Raw genomic sequence first — 16,274 nt, 5'->3', positions numbered from 1 at the left:
TGTTAAGATTTAAATTGAAGAATTTTGAAAAGGACTTACTGAAACATAGTCCTGGTTTATAATTTAGTGTTATTTGGTCCTCCCCTTCCCATACCTCCTCATGTCAAGTATAGCTACAAGGTGGAGATGAACAGCTTTTACTTTTCAGTGATAAGCAGTATGTGCAAATCTTAACAATGCTGTAGGAAAACAAATCAGTTTCATAAAATTGTAACTTGTACTTGGATTCTATTACTAAAATGTACTTGGGAACAGATACTATCTGTCCAAGTTCATACATAATCCTAATTTGTGTTTGTTAAAAATGGAAGCCAGAGTTTCTGATTTATTCTTTATTTGTATAACAAAATAGGAGAAGTGCAGAGATATAAGCCCAAAAGTTGCCTAGGCTTGTTCAGATAACTCGTAAAACACAGTTTTGCATTAGGCCAATGCTTCTTGTGTGGTTTTTGAAATAAAGCCTTTTTTTGTTGTTGTTGTTGTTGTTGTTTACAAAAATAGTTAACTGTATTTGAAACTAATGTTGAGTTTATAAGCTTTTTCCACCTGGAAAAAACAAGAATAGTTTCCCTCGGATATCCATGTGCTATTTACAAAGCTGCATTTATTATATCATTTTAGTTCTTATCAGTTCTTTTCAATATGCTAAAGTTTGGTACAGCAGGATGTTATGCAGGGGGGAGCAGTTTCCTGTCATTAATTTTTCAGTATTGGTGCATACAGGATTGTGGATAAAGATTAGTGTGATATTGGCTTATACACATAATTATCCAGGTGCCATTCCTGATCATGGATACTGAGAGAAATGCAGCTGTATTCACAGGAATGGCTGCTAGCTTGCCATGTATACATAAGACATATTGAGTGAAGCCATTGATCCATCTAGATCAATATTGCCTAGCTGAAAAGTAGCAGCACCTCGAAGTTTGAGAAAGGAATTTTTCTGAGCTCTACTTTGAGATGCCAGGGATCAAACTTGTAGCTTGGTGCATGAAGTATATAAGTGAGCTCTTCCACAAAATATATTTCTGGAACTCTATAAAAAAATGAATGTGTGTGTGTGTGTGAGAGAGAGAGAGAGAGAGAGAGAGAGAGCTTTATCACATTGGCTCCTTCCGTTCCGTTCTGAGCACGGAACGGAAGGAGCAGGGATGAGTGTGGAACGAGTGGGGGAGGGATTTTACCGCACGCACCCGTCCCTCATTCGTTCCGTTCCCCCTCTCTTCCGTTCTTAATCTGTTCCAGAGGGGGAAATTTTTGAGAACTGTTCTGAACAGTTCTCAAAAAGCATTCCCTCTGGAACGGAATGGGCAGGGAAGAGAGGGGGAACGGAACGAGTGAGGGACGGGTGTGTGCGGTAAAATCCGTCCCCCACTCGTTTCCGTTTCCTGCCGGGCCGAGAACCCGGTGCGATAAAGTTCACTGAGAGAACAACTATAACTATAATTACACGACTTTAGTTTTTATGCAGTCACAACAGTGAACTCTATGAATAATAGATTCTTGTTGTGTTGACCAGGATGTTGGTCCTTTCTTGTGAAGCCCTAGTCATGAGCAGACTTTGTCTACAAAACCTCAGAGCTGGCCTGGGCTCTCAGATCATCAGAAAAGGCCCTTCTCTCAGTCCCAGCACTTTCGCAAGTATGGTCAGTGGGGTCACAGAGAATGCCTTCTTGGTGGCTGCCCCTAAACTCTGGAACTCATTTTCCAAAAAGGCCAAAATGGCTCCCTCCTTACTGGCCTTCCAGCATCAGGCTAAGTTTTTATTATTATTATTCAGACAGGCTTTTAAAACAAAAAGATTTTAAAGAACGTGCTAGGGAGTGATGAAATGTTTTAATTATTATTTTTAAGAGATTTTATCTTTTGAAACTGCATTATATTATTTTATTGGGTGATTTACTTTAATGCTGCAATAGTTTAATCCTATTTTAATGTAACTTTTTATGTTTTTAATTTTATTGATCTTTTAAATTGTGAGCTGCTTTGTATCTCAATTTTGGAGAAAAAAGAATCATCATTATCATCATCATCATTCAAAACTATAATAAGATAAATTGATAAAAGGTTTTGTGTACCAATAGTCTTAATTGTGAGCCAGGGAAGCCATTTTAGCATATTTGTACATTGCCAGATCTAGGCATAAAGAAATCTTGGACACCATTTAAGTAGCTCATAACTTCAGTTCACCCCAAATATCTTTGAGAGTATTGATAATACAATTAATAATAGTCCTAATTTGAGAAGATGCTTCCAGAAACCACTATATATATATATATATATATATATATATATATGCATTGAAAACACTTGACTAACTAAACATGCAAGTTATTTGTAACATTTTTATAAAGCATTATTTGTACCTCTTACTTTGTGTACATAATAGTTTAAGTAGAGTTCCTCATGCCATTGCCTGAAACTCCTAAAGCATATTTTTGTAGTGCAGTGTATGAAAAATAACACATTTACTGCTACAGATATCTAGATCTTGTAGCTGCTGGATGTGTTTATCACTCTCATTTGACGTTCTGTTTTGGGCACTTCTGATCAAGAGGAATACTTAAAATTTAGATCAAGAATGCATTTTTTCTTGTATGAAAAGTATCAAAATTCTCTATTGATAGATGGAACTCATAGTTGTATAATTTACCCCAAGATTTTTGAAGAACTTTACAGGTTTTTTTTAGTACAGAATATCAGGTTTATTAATGAGTCTGAACATCTTGAATAATTAATATATAAATAGGACATTACTGTTAAAATATCTCTTTCCCCTTATAAAGCAGATTAGCCATTTATTCCAATCGCATTTGGCCAGTATAAAATGCCTCTAGATAGAATGCTTTGAATTGCTACTTATCAGGTTCTTCTCCATAGTACACTTTTTCTTTAAACCCACCTCCAGAACTACTCATAAGCCTTCGAGGCAAAGCTGGAGTTCAGCCAGAATACATTGGAGATTCCACAGTGCTTGTGGGAAATTTTTATTTGAACTATTAGTTTTCAAGCTGGCTTCTGCTCTTTGAAGCACATTAAACAGGGCTTTTTTCACAGTAATATCATCCACTAAGGGTCAGGCATAGGTGAATATTATCCTATTTCATTTAATTTGTTATGGATCCATAGTAGTTTGTCACACTGACATGGCAATATTGTGGATATTTGTTCTTTAGAAAAATTGCTTTTCCTACAATAAGTTACAAAACCAAATTCCTTTTAAAAGTAATTTTGGAGGTGAAAAGCATTTGCTTTACCTCTGAATGAGCTAAACATGTAACTTAATCTTTCTCTATGCCCTCTTCTCTTTCCTCTCATACTTCAATGCTTTTCTCTCCTTATTTGTGTAAATATTATGAGAGTTTTTCTGTTAATACAATTTTACAGATGCTTAGTTCCCCACCATTTAAGACAGTGAGGCAGCACAATAGTATCTGATCATTAATGAGAAATTTTAATTCTCTGGAGTGAAATTGCTTCCCTCTCCTCCTCCTCCCCTTCTGATTCCTTGAATATGTGGAATCATTTCTTATATAAATTGCATTAACAGACAGATTTGTTATTATCATATCTTCCATTTGAGTCATTAAAAAAAAACCTTCGCCTGCAGAAAGCCATAATGCAGATACATGACTGAATGAAAACCTCTTTTGTACATAAATATATCTTATGAAAGCTTTACTCTGTATTTTGCATTATGCAACCCTGTGAATCATTACATTGTTTTATTGTCCAAAACAGGTGGAATTATATAAAAACAACAAGGGCATTTTTTAAAAAAATAACTATTCTCATATTATCAAAGTACAATTATTAAACATAATTTGTTGATGTAAGGACCAAAACAGACAGCCCTAAAGTGATGGCTTGATGTCGCCCCATTGATCGCTGCATTGGGGTCACAGCAACCACACACCATGGCCCTGATCTGGTGCTTCTATACCACTCCTTTTTGGGCTGGAAAAAAGGTGCCCTTTTCTCCACCACCATGGCTTTTTGTCATTCCTGCTGTGTGCGATGTCTAAACGCTGTGCTGCCAGAGTGCTGTAAAGCTGCTGCTGTGTAAATGACCAGGCGGCTTCACAGCAGCTTCCTACCGGCTTGTGGGTACACCGCACCCCAAGCCACCAGGAAGCTTTCCCGTTTTTGCTGATCTGTTCCAGCCCTAAGTGAAAAGAAACTCTTATCTATTCTTGGGACTGAGCCAGTCCCCACTGAAACTGCAAAGATCAGAACTATGTATATTCCTGGTGGTTGAGTTTTGTTTTTTCTGTCTACACTTGTGATAAAAAGAACAAGATGGGTGAGAGCTGGGCAAAACCATGTTGTGTTAGATCCCATTGAACATCATCTACATCATTTGTATGCAGATCTTCTGTTCTCTCATACTGATCATATTATTTGTTTATATCATCCATTTCTTCCCCAGATGTGTTCAAGGTAGCCAATTGTGACCAAAGCTTCAGTTTATCTCTTGCTTATACTGGAACTCCTTTCTCACCTTAATCAGAATTCACTGCCAAGTTATTGTAATATATTTATATGTATAGTAGCTAGGAATTAGTGTCTGTTGTCCAGATCAAGTCCAGAATCCACCAAATCCCTTAACCAGGTTCAGGCTGTGAATTATAATACAAACAAATTTCGCGTGGAATTGGATTATTTAATTCTTCAATATAATGAAGGTAGAGTTTTTTTCCATTTTGTATTTTAGAGCATAGGTCCCATCCTAGGGGAAAAGTGGGATATAAATAAAATAAAATTCTATTAAACACAGAGCAATGTCAGACTAGCTCTCAATCAGTTAGCTCAGTCTGATACTAGAGTTCAATACTTGAGGATGTCAATTAGATCTCAACTAGATAGAGCTTACATGAGTGTTGACTTACTACAGTTTTTCTGATTCATTGGATCTCTTCTAGGGAGGATTAACAAGTAGCTTCTCCCTTTTGATTTAAGACTAGGAGTAGATCCATAAAGGGGAAAATAATCTTATCACATGATCTATATTTGCCTTTGCTATCTACAGCTATAGATCTCAATACTTATTTCTTTCTCCATGTTACTGTTCCTCCCACATATTAAAACCTCAGTTAAAATAAAAGATAGCATTGAATAACAGAAATGTAGAGTTAGAAGGAATCCCAACAGTTAGCTAATACAAACCCCTGCTAGTGCACAAAGTCCTTAACTAAACAAGTCTGACAGATGACAATACTACTATTGTTTTAAAAACTTCAATAAAAAGAATCCAACACCTTTTAAGGTACTTTGTTGTACTGAAGACAAGCTCTTACTGTCAGTGAATGTCTTCCTAATATGCAACTCTCTTTTCTTTAATATACATTTATTATTTTGAGTCTCAACATCTGGAACAGCTGAAAACTGGTTTGCTCCCTCTTCAGGTTTTTAAAGATGGTTATCACAGCATCTCTTAATCTTCTCTCTTTCTGGCTTAACAAATCTACCTACCTCAACCATTTCTCATAAACCTCAGTTTCCAGCTTCTTTACCATCTTTATCACCCTCCTTTGGACATCTTCTAGATACTTGCTGATTAAATATAAATATTCCCAAGTTTAGACTCTCAATACAATAGTCTGGATTCACTAAATATCTGGATCATTAATATGAAATATCTTTATTCAACAGATATATACACATTAAAACATCCATATGCATAGCATTTACAATAACAACAAACATCCTTAATACCACCAACATCAAACACATTCTAACTCAGTCATTCATAACATCCTTATCTTCTCCAAGCTTATTTACTCATCTTCATTTTATTGTTTTTATACATTTCCTCCAAACGCCCTCTTATTTCATTCTCATACCTTCCCTCCTACTCCGCTCTATTTTCTTTCTTGCTTCTCACTACTTCACCTTTCCCCTTATCTCTTTTCTCCATTCATCAAACTTCATCTTACCTTCTCACTTGTCCTTCAATTTACTCTCTCACTTGCTCCAACTTTCTTCACACATTCTTACATTTTCTTCCACCTGGAATAGACTTCCTCACTTGCCCTCTCTGGTTTTTTATTAAAATAAATGTATCATTGAACATTCTCCCACCGTTATGTGGGGGTATTGGTGACAGACTTTTATAATAGGATCTGTAGTAAACCAAACCACATACTTTTGTATGTTAATCCACTTGCCAATTACATCCATTGCCTGAGGTAGACCTCTCTCTTTTCTTGGAAGCAGAATGGCCCTGGTTTGGGAAGTAATATTCATTGCTTTGTTAACTGTACCCAAGGCAAGTAATGTTTCAGTTGGATCAGTTTTAAAGATTTGTATTAATAAAGTTAATTGATGCCGCATAATTAGGGTCCAAAAGTCCTTGTAATTTCACAAGACTTTCCAAAATCTTTTGATCTGAAACACATTGAAGAAAGCCAGCACAAATGTGACCCTGAAGAACGGAACTGCATAATGTGTTGGATTAAAGAGTGTTATGAGAAATGCTGTGAAAAATGGAATGTCTCCCATAGTTCTGGGTGTGTAGATTCTCTGGCATGACTCTTAAGCGGAAATGCTGGCTCAGCCATAGATTCTAAGCAAGAGCATCACGTAGACCAAGTCAATTTGCAAATCAAGGCATCTAGCTTGGGAAGTTGCAGGCCTTGAAGTTTCACACTTTACATGGGAGATTCAGGTAATTTACAGCCCTAGATGTCTTCAGACAGGGCTAAGAGCAAGAACAATTCCCACCTTTGAATCAATCCACATCAAGGCAATCTTTGCTATGTAGATTTGTGTACCTTTGAAGTACAGAAAACAATATTCGCTTCCAACTAGAGCTGCTCTACTTAAGGACCCCAGATCCTTTGTTTGGTGTGCTAGTCAAGATTTCAGTGTCCTCCACATCACTTTGAATTTTTACTTAGCTCCAACCCTTAACCACCTTCCAGTCCCTTCCTTACGGTGTGGGTCCTGAAACTTCTATTCATCATAAGGAGCAGCCTTGGTCAGGTAAGTATCGCCCATTGGCAGGCCTTTTGTCTATATCCACAGCTAATCACTTTATTACTGAGCTTCTTGGGTGTACGTGATAGAGTGAAATGTTATATTTAGCATGTGTGTATTTCCCCAATAAATTTATCAATTGATTTGAAAAGCTTTGTCTCTGCCAATCCCTTGTTTCTAGCTACCTTTGTATAAACAAGGATAAGGTCCTAGAGTTAATTAATTGAGCTAATTCAAATTCCCCAAATTTGAGTTCAAGTCTAATAAGAGCAATTTCTGTGTTGTGATAATGAGAGATACAGGATACTTTTGTTTGTTTCTTCCGAGGCCCTTCTAAATCTCAAAGGTTTTTTATAAAAAATTCAGATGTTCTCCATGTCACAAAAATGATTGATTATTAATAGGATAGCAATTTTTCAGTTTTTGTGTGGTCTTTTAGAAATTTCTCAATTTTGAGGCCTCATGAATATTTTCCCAGTATAGCATTCCCCTTTTTGCTGTCGTGACTGCATGCTTTTGGCCTTCATCATGATTCACAGGATGAACTCCTGATCTGCCCAGCACCAACAATCCCCTTTTCCCTTAACCTATTTTTCTGGAAAGTGTTCTTCAGTCCTTTGATTATTCGTTGTGAAGTCTTCTACTATAACATTTAGTGGCAAGCTGCTTTAAGTTTTTCTCTTCTTAAAATATGGAGCTATCGACCTTAATCATTCTTGAGAACTATTTAGTGGGGAGAACCAGGCTAGTTACCAAATCTTGCAACCAAAGCAGATCCATACAACAAGACTGCCAGAAAAGAGGACAATATAGAATTGATTAAATATAAATATTCCTTTCAGACTAGTTGGTTTTAGAAGGTTGCAGTTTATGCCTTTTATAAATAAAGAGCTTAGTGTGCATTCTGTATACATGGCAAGGTCCTTGATTGTTTGCTGACACCATATTTCAAGATAATTGTCAGTGTTGCAGTACAATTACTTATAGTATATACAAAATAATTATACTGCTTTTTGCCTTTGGGATGATAGTTTCTTAGACTAAAGGAAAACACATAGTTTGAGTAAAGGTGAATCATTGCCTCAGTGTGTTTTTTTTTTATTGTTGTTCAAAATGTTTATCAGAAAGAAACTAAAGTGAGTCTGAATAATAAGATACATAATCATGTTTTAAAGGTCAGAGAACAGGAGATGGATAGGGTCTCCAGGTATCTGATAAAAGATTTACTTGCTTTGCTTTATTATAAATGTCGCAGCTCGTGGAAAAATAATCTTTTATGAGACAGTTCATCTACTCTCTTCGATTTCATAAAGCTGCTATTTTATTTTTAAATAACCTTATTTAGCATTGCACATTGTAAGTTTTGTACACAAGCTGATATATACATATATCTACATGTACATTTATTAGAGCGATCAACAAACAAAGCTAAATGTATTACCAAAACATTTTTTTTAAAAAATTCTTCAGTTGCTCAAAAGTGAATTGTATCAGAGGTGGCAGTTAAAAATGTTGATGATGCAGTAGTCTTCTGAAGGGGTTTGATGGTGCTAAAATAATCATCCTCTAGGTTGAAACCATGAAGTGTTAAAGCCTTATGTGTGTGAATTCAGAATTTTTTCTTTTTTTCCAAAGTACGTGATTTCCAAACAAAATCAAATTATAAATGCTGTGATGTTTTGAGAAAAAAACATCTCCACAAAAAATGAGTTGAAAGCCACCAACAATGAATTAACTAGTTCTTTTGTTAATCACTCAAATAAATAAATGTTTTAACTGTTTCCTTCTGAGATTCAGAACAAACTTGTCAAAAGTGCTGTTTGTTTTCAATTCTCCTGTAAATACATGTGTATGAGTAGGTATCATTCATTCCAACCACATATTGCAACATATTTTTCTTTCAAGGTATATGAACTAATGTGGCACAAGTGTTTTAGGGCCAGAACAGACCAACTGGTAAAGTCAGCTTTTGCACGGCTTGGGGGCATGATGTTTGGATGCCGCACACCTCCAACCTGTCGGAAGCTGCCCTGGCTGGCCAGATGTGGGTGGCTGCAAGACGCTCTGGGGCGCTGCATTTACACGCCGCACGCCACCGGAGTGGCTTGAAGCTGCCCTGGGGTTGCAGCCGGGTCGCCTGAGGTGGCTTTTTACCAACTCAAAAAAGGAGCAGATCTTTTCTGCTCCTATTTGTGCCAGCTCCAGGGTGGATTGGGGCCATGGTGTGTGTTGCTGGGGCACCAGGCTGGCCCTAATCTGTCTTTTTGTTCTGCCCTTTAGTAACATCACCTTCCACCTCACATGCTACAACTTTTAAATTGTAGTTTGAGTACCCCATAGTTTTGTTGGGCCTATTGAGTTCAACCTATCATACCTCAGCAATAACAAAGTACAAAACTTGGGTTTTTTTCCATTCTGAAAGTGGACATTCATCTCCATCCTAAATTTGATGCAGACTTTAACCATGCCCCATTCTGCATTGAGTTTGGCCTCTGAGGTGATAGTTTGTCATAATGTTGTCAGATATTTCAGTACAAGCATATCTAGACATCTGTTAATTCTATATCCAGGAGTACTTGAGACCTTACTAGAGCTTTGTGTCTTCACTGCTTGGCTTTCCAATACTACACAATAAAACTACAGTGTTGCTGTTTTTGTGTGCCTTCACGTTGCTTCCAACTAATGATGACCCCAAGATGAATCTATCACAGATGTTTCTTGGCAAGAGCTGTTTGAAGGGGCTTTGCCTTTACCTTCCTCTATGGCTGAGAAAGTGTGATTTGCACAAAGTCACCCAGTGGGTTTCCATGGCTGAGTGGGGATTTGAACACTGCTCTCCAGAGTCATAGTTCAATGTCCAAATCACTATACCATTCTAGCTCTCTGATACTACAATACGTTTCATGAAATACTGTATACTTTCTCTATTATCTGTAGATTGACCAAAAAGATAGAACTACAATTTTCATTGCTACTGTATTGATTTGGGAACACAAAAGCAGGTGATGAACAATATGTTTGCATAATTGTAATTGTAACCCTTGCATTAGTAAAGAGACAGAAATACAGAACATAGCCCTTGCTCATGATCCGCAAACCCCTTCAGAGGAATAGCTGCTTTGACTCTTTTCTGTTCTGAGCCCTCTTAGTCAGGCTCCACTTTGAGAAGTATAGTTACCACAACCATGGGATTCTTGAAATGTTTAAGTCCTTTCCTAATTGGAGCAGTCATATATAAAATTTGTGAGAACAGTCTGTAAGATTCCAATGCATCATTCTGTACTGATGCAAAAAGGAATCCACATAGTTTGGATAGTGGTGAACGTAACCCAGATTTTTCCTCCACAAACCCAAAAAGTAAATACCTAATGTCCCATTGTCCGGTTGATGCAAGAAGGAATCCTGACAATTTGGGTTACATCCATCACCAACCAAACTGTATGAGTTCTTCCACCCTTAAAGTATGCATCCAGTGTACCATTCTCATATAAAAATGCTGTAAAGAATGCAAAAACAGAACTTTCAAAGCACAGAAACCCCCACAAACTTGTTCTTTGTGATCAACTAAGTATTGTGAAAGTTTCTGAAAAAATAACTCTTTGGGTTTCCTTTTTATGCATTGACACCCTTGTACAGAACATTTTAGGTTAAGCAATCTGTATCTTGAAATGTATGAGATTTTCTTCTCAGCAATACCTGAATTATTTTAAAGCTGAATGCACAATGCACTTGAAAATATACTGCAGAAAATTCATCCACTTTGGCAAGGAGTTGAACTGGAATTAATAGATATAATTCAGTGTAGCTTTTGTAGTGCATGGCAACCAAAGCATCATTCAACAGTTTTGGGGGGAAATAATCTTCATTCAGCTGTGACCGATTAACTTCTGTTTATGAAACACAGACAGAAAGAGATCTCCTCCTGATTCCTCTCAAGCATACAATTACATAGGAAAATTACTTTCTAGGGCACTCAGGCATCTTTCCTTCTTCATGTTTGTTTTCCATTGAGTTCAAAGTGGCATGTCTAGGATTTTCCTGTTTGATCTTCACAGCACCATAGTAAGCTAAAAGATAGTGACATGGGCTGAAGACATCTTCAGTCCAAAGCCAGCTTTCTGTCCACTAGACTAAAGTGGCTTATTAGAATACTGGATGACAGAGACAGGGGAGAACATTAGCACAGTAGTTCTGCTGGGTGTTGTTACACTAGTGCTAGGGTGGGGTATTTGTTCTTGCTTTTGTGTTACAGCATAAGTAGTGCAGTTAGAGTACCAAACTGTTAAGCTGCAAAGATTTCAGGGCAAGGGGGACTTGCAACCAAATATGGAAGTTCTCGTTTACAATGTCAGCCATAGTCCTTTCCAGATAAGGCTGCCTTTTAAACATAAAAGGAGGGATGTTGCTCATGTTCATTCCTTCACATTCTATCTGCCCCTTCTCAAATCAGACATTTTGATTCAATTCACTCAAGGAAAAGTAACTCTGAATTGATATTTTAGTTGTTTATACCACTTGCAGTGACACATTTCCATTATTCACTCAATAACTTTCTTTCAAAAAGCTTCCAAGAGTGCCTATCTCACAATACTTTTGTGTCAGCACACTAATCTGCTAAATAGAATTGAAGTAAAAATGTATTATTGATCCTCAGAATTTGATAGTCATTTATAGATGTTTCTCTCCCTGTAATATTGTGCTTTAACAAATGGTTCCTGTGTCTCAGTTTTGTTTTGCTGAGCACTTTTGTCTTTTTCTTTAAAAAAAAATGGAGGAATATGCATGCCTTTATATAGACTATAGCAGAGCCTTTGACTGCATAGACTAAAGCTATTGATTGCTCCTAAGGGATTTGGTATGACACTGCATTTGATTGTCCTGATGTGAAAACTGTACCCAGGTCAAGAGGCTGCTGTTAGAACAGAATATGGAGAAACAAAATGGTTCTCAGTTGGAAAGGGAGTCAGACATGGCTGCATACTACCACCCTGTCTGTTCAATTTATACACAGAAAATATCATACGAAGAACAGGCTTAGACTCAGAGGAAGGAGGACTGAAAACCAGAGGAAGGAATATTAACAACCTAAGATATGGAGATGACACCATACTACTAGCAGAAAGCACCAAAGACCTGGAACACTTAATAAGGAAAGAAAAGAAAAAAGTGCTAAGGCAAGCTTACTGTTGAACATTAAGAAAACAAAAATAATGATCATGGAGGATTTACAGAAATCTAAAGTAGATGAAGAGGAAGTTGAAATAGTTAAAGAATTTCCACACCTTGGATCAATCATTGATCATAAGGAAAATTGTAGTCAAGAAATCAGAGGAAGACTAGGACTGGGAAGGGCAGCTATGAAGGAGCTAGACAAGAACCTGAAGTGCAGAGATACATAATTGCACATTAATGTTAGGATAGCCCATGCCATTGTATTTCCCGTCACTGTGTGTGGGTGTGAGAGCTAGACAGTGAAGAAAATGGATAGAAAGAAAATCACTTGATTAGAGGTGTGGTGCTGGAGAGGAGTTCTGTGGATAGTGTGGACTGCTAAAAAGACAAACAAATGAGACAGAACAAATCAAACCTGAACTCTCCCTACAAGTCAAGATGATGAAACTGAAGCTGTTATACTCTGGCCATATCATGAGAAGGCATGACTCACTGGAAAGGTGGTGGAGGGCAGTAGGAAGAGAGGAAGACAGTGAATGGATAGATTCAATCAGAGACATGGCCCTGAGTCTGCAAGCAGATCTGTTGAGGAAAGGGTGTTCATAGGGTTGCCATGGATCAACATCGATTTGAGGTTAGTTAACACACAGAGAGACACACACATGATTAAGGCAGAGATAGAATTCGCTAAGACTGTTCAAGCAGATTGATGTTACCTAGGTCTTTCCCTAAAACTATTTGTTTGTACCTCTCCTAAAATATTTTCAGATCAAGAACTTACCTTTGAGCTCTTGCACAACTAGATGAGGACCTCAGGATTCCTGTCCCCATTGACCACCAAGAGATATGAAGTGGCAAAAGAGCCCTTGGGGAAAGTAGCAAGCATACCTCATGTCACCCTCTAGACAGTTGATGCTTCTTACAACAGATTTTACTGAGGCAGCTAAAGGGAAGCACTGTTTCTTGCCTATTATTTTACATGCCCTGGCTGATGCAGCAATTTGTCAGGTGACACCAGTAGTCAGTGGATTATCAGTTTGTCCAATAAAACTGCAGGTCTTGGTCTTACTAGAAAACTTATTTATATAACAAACTAATTCACTCCTGCCTGTGTGCTTAACTTGTCTCTTTCTCTGCTTTTGCTTTGTCTGCTCCTCCATGCTGTGTCCATTTATGATGTGTTCCCTGCTTTTCTGATTATACATTAAATGGTTCTCAGCCTGGTGCCATGAATGGGATCCAAAGATATGCACCAGCATGAGGAGCAGCTATTTTCTTTGTGTGTACTTATATAAGCAGCTTGCATTTCTGCAATACATTTGTTTTAAAGTGTGTGTATCTATGTGTATGTATGTGTATGTGTGATATATCACATACACCATCTCAAATTCATTTGTTTTCACTGTACTTGTATCGCACAGCATGGATTGATAGTGAAAAAACAATCTACAAAGAAGACAAATTGGAATTAGAAAGAACATTCCTGTGTTAAAAGATACTATTGATTGGGTGCATAAAGTAAAAGTCCATTTCTCCTTGCTAAACAACTAGTCTCCCAGGATACGAACATTTATTTTTGACCTCCGAGATGCTGATAGTTTTAGATTGGTCATATCAACAGAGAATCAAAGCAACCAACCATCCTTGCTGAAGGGGTAAATATAACAAAAAAATCCAATTGAAGGAAATGAACAGACTGTTGTTATCATTTCGTATTTAGCTAGGCTGTAGCACAGCAAACTGATAACAAACTCAAAGTAATGATCATTTTGTTTTGTGCACAGTATCATATTCCTTCCCTTACAAATATTTGGATTTGCTGTTCAGCTAGATTTGCTGGTCAGGAAGTGTCTGAATCTGGGGACTGTATTTCCTTAACAGGGAGGCAAAATAGACCAGCAGAATGGGTGGCTTGAAGCCGCCCCTTCTGAAGCTGGATTGGGGCCACAGCAACCATACACTACAGCCACAATCTGCCTTGAAGCTACCTGAAAAAGGACAGCAAATTGCCACTCCTTTTTCAGGCCAGCTTTTCCACCCGCGCCATGGCCAGAAGCTGGCTTCGTGATACTCCACAGTATGCAGCATAAAAACACTGCACTGCTGGAGCATCATGAAATCACTCCATGTAAAGGTTATATATATATATATATATATATATATATATATATATGGAGAGCACTAGGCAGTACTATTCTTACTTCTGAACCTTTCGTCTTAAGCATAAGTGATAGGTTTACTGTTATCTTGTTATGTAGCCCAGAGTTAGCCATTATCACTCTTATAGGATAGTATCTGTAATCATAATACAGTACTTTGATATATTTTCTAGAATTGCTACCAACATATTTGCATATAAATATTATAAGTATAAATAGATCTTAATCTTAAATCAATGGCTATATCCCTCCATTACAAAACTTCCTTTAATTCATATTACACAAGGCTTCTACAATATAAGCAAACTGAATTCATTTTATAAACCCTAAAACTGTTAACTGATCCCAGCGAATACGTGTAAGAAATAAACATTTCCCAGTCTTTTTAAAATTTTGTCAAGGGTTTATTCTTAATCAGAGTTGTCAGTTGTCCATTTCAGCAAGTTCAACTATCTTCTCCAACCAATCTTCTTGAGTTGCAGTAGCAGCTCCCTTCCACCTCTGAGCATAGACAATTCTCAATGCTATAATTATATGCTGCAAAATAATCCCATGATTCTTTTTCAGAACATCATCCCATAGTCCCAATAGGAAAGTGTCTGGCTTCCACTGCATTTTTTTCTTAAGGATATCTTCCAGCATTTTGCTTATCGAAGTCCGGTATTTCTTTGCTTCACTGTAATTCCACCACAGAGGGCTGGGGGAGTTTCAACTTTTTTCTTACATTTCCATCAGGCATTTCAACTATTTTGTAGCATTTTGATAAATCTGTCAAGAGATCACAAATCGTTGTAAATTTAGTAGTTTGTCCACATTTTTTCCGTTGTTCCATTAAAATTGGGGATCCAATATTTTGAGCCCATTTTACCATACAATCTTTACCCTTCAGTTTCATATCTCAACATTTTACTTTTATATCTTAGCAATCAAATTTTTATCATCAACACATAATTGAATTTGAAACCCAGATTTAAATATTTCAAAAACCTCAGAGATTTTTGTTCATGTTAAATCTTTCATGTAATTATCTGTATGCAAACCAGTTTACTACATGCCCTTCCAACTTTATTTCATCCCTTCTTTGGATTTTTACATGTCTGAGCAGATATTTGAACCCTGGTCTCTTGAGTCGTAGGGGATGTGTGGCTATCAATATACATTGAGTCTGGATTTTTATGAGTCATTGTGGTGTAAATGGAGTGAAATCTGGGCAAAACACCGTGCACTGGATTTGGATTATTTTACTGGTGTGGATTCAGCCCTGATCAGTATTTACACCAATTGTTCAGTTCATATAAAAATGTTTTCATATAGTCTGCATCATGTGTAAGCAAACTTATGGCTCTCTCTACATGTTTTTGAACTGCAATTCTGATCAACCATTGTCCACAACTGGTCTGCCTAAAGAGTACTCTTAATCCTGGCCAACATGGTGTTATGATCTGTATGACTCCTGGAAGCAAACCTTCCTAATAAAATTCTGTGTAAAAATAAACCAAGATGATTCGAAAAGACTTCATTCATATTAAGCTAACTAATGGGCAAGTTATAGCCTCCAGATCAGTGTTGGACCACAGTTCCTATCATCATTCACAGTTGGCTATGCTGGCTGGAGATGATAGGACTTCAGGAGGACACTAGTTGCCCCTTTTCCAAATTTAAAAGAAACATTTTAAATAGGAGACGATAACAGCATGATGGTTATGCTTAGAAATAGCTGCTTTTTTTTTCAAATTCCAGTCATTAGATCATACTGCAATTGAAGATATTTTGTGCATAGTCCTCCCATTTGCTACCGCCTAAGTCAAAATCTTTTCCATTATCATAAAACATCTTTTTCAATCTGTATGTTAACATTTTCCATTCGTAATTTTGCAAGCATGCTTTTCTTGTGTTATTGTTCTGATCAAAACTGCCTATAGTCAAATTAACATTCAGTTTCCTGCATATATTTGAATTTCCTTT

At 37.1% G+C, this 16,274-nt stretch overlaps 1 protein-coding gene across 2 annotated transcripts in view; it reads left to right on the top strand.

Moving 5' to 3' along the window:
• FER (FER tyrosine kinase) overlaps positions 1-16,274 on the top strand; it is a 197,914-nt gene that overhangs the window by 147,926 nt on the left and 33,714 nt on the right. The window lies entirely within an intron of this gene.

Source organism: Sceloporus occidentalis, unplaced genomic scaffold (assembly GCF_023333645.1).
Source record: "Sceloporus occidentalis isolate IW3139 unplaced genomic scaffold, rSceOcc1.0.p SCAF_1, whole genome shotgun sequence".
Classification (NCBI taxonomy): Eukaryota; Metazoa; Chordata; class Lepidosauria; order Squamata; family Phrynosomatidae; genus Sceloporus; species Sceloporus occidentalis.
The sequence above is the reverse complement of the archived record's forward strand: the minus strand, read 5'-3'. Positions and strand labels throughout refer to the sequence as shown.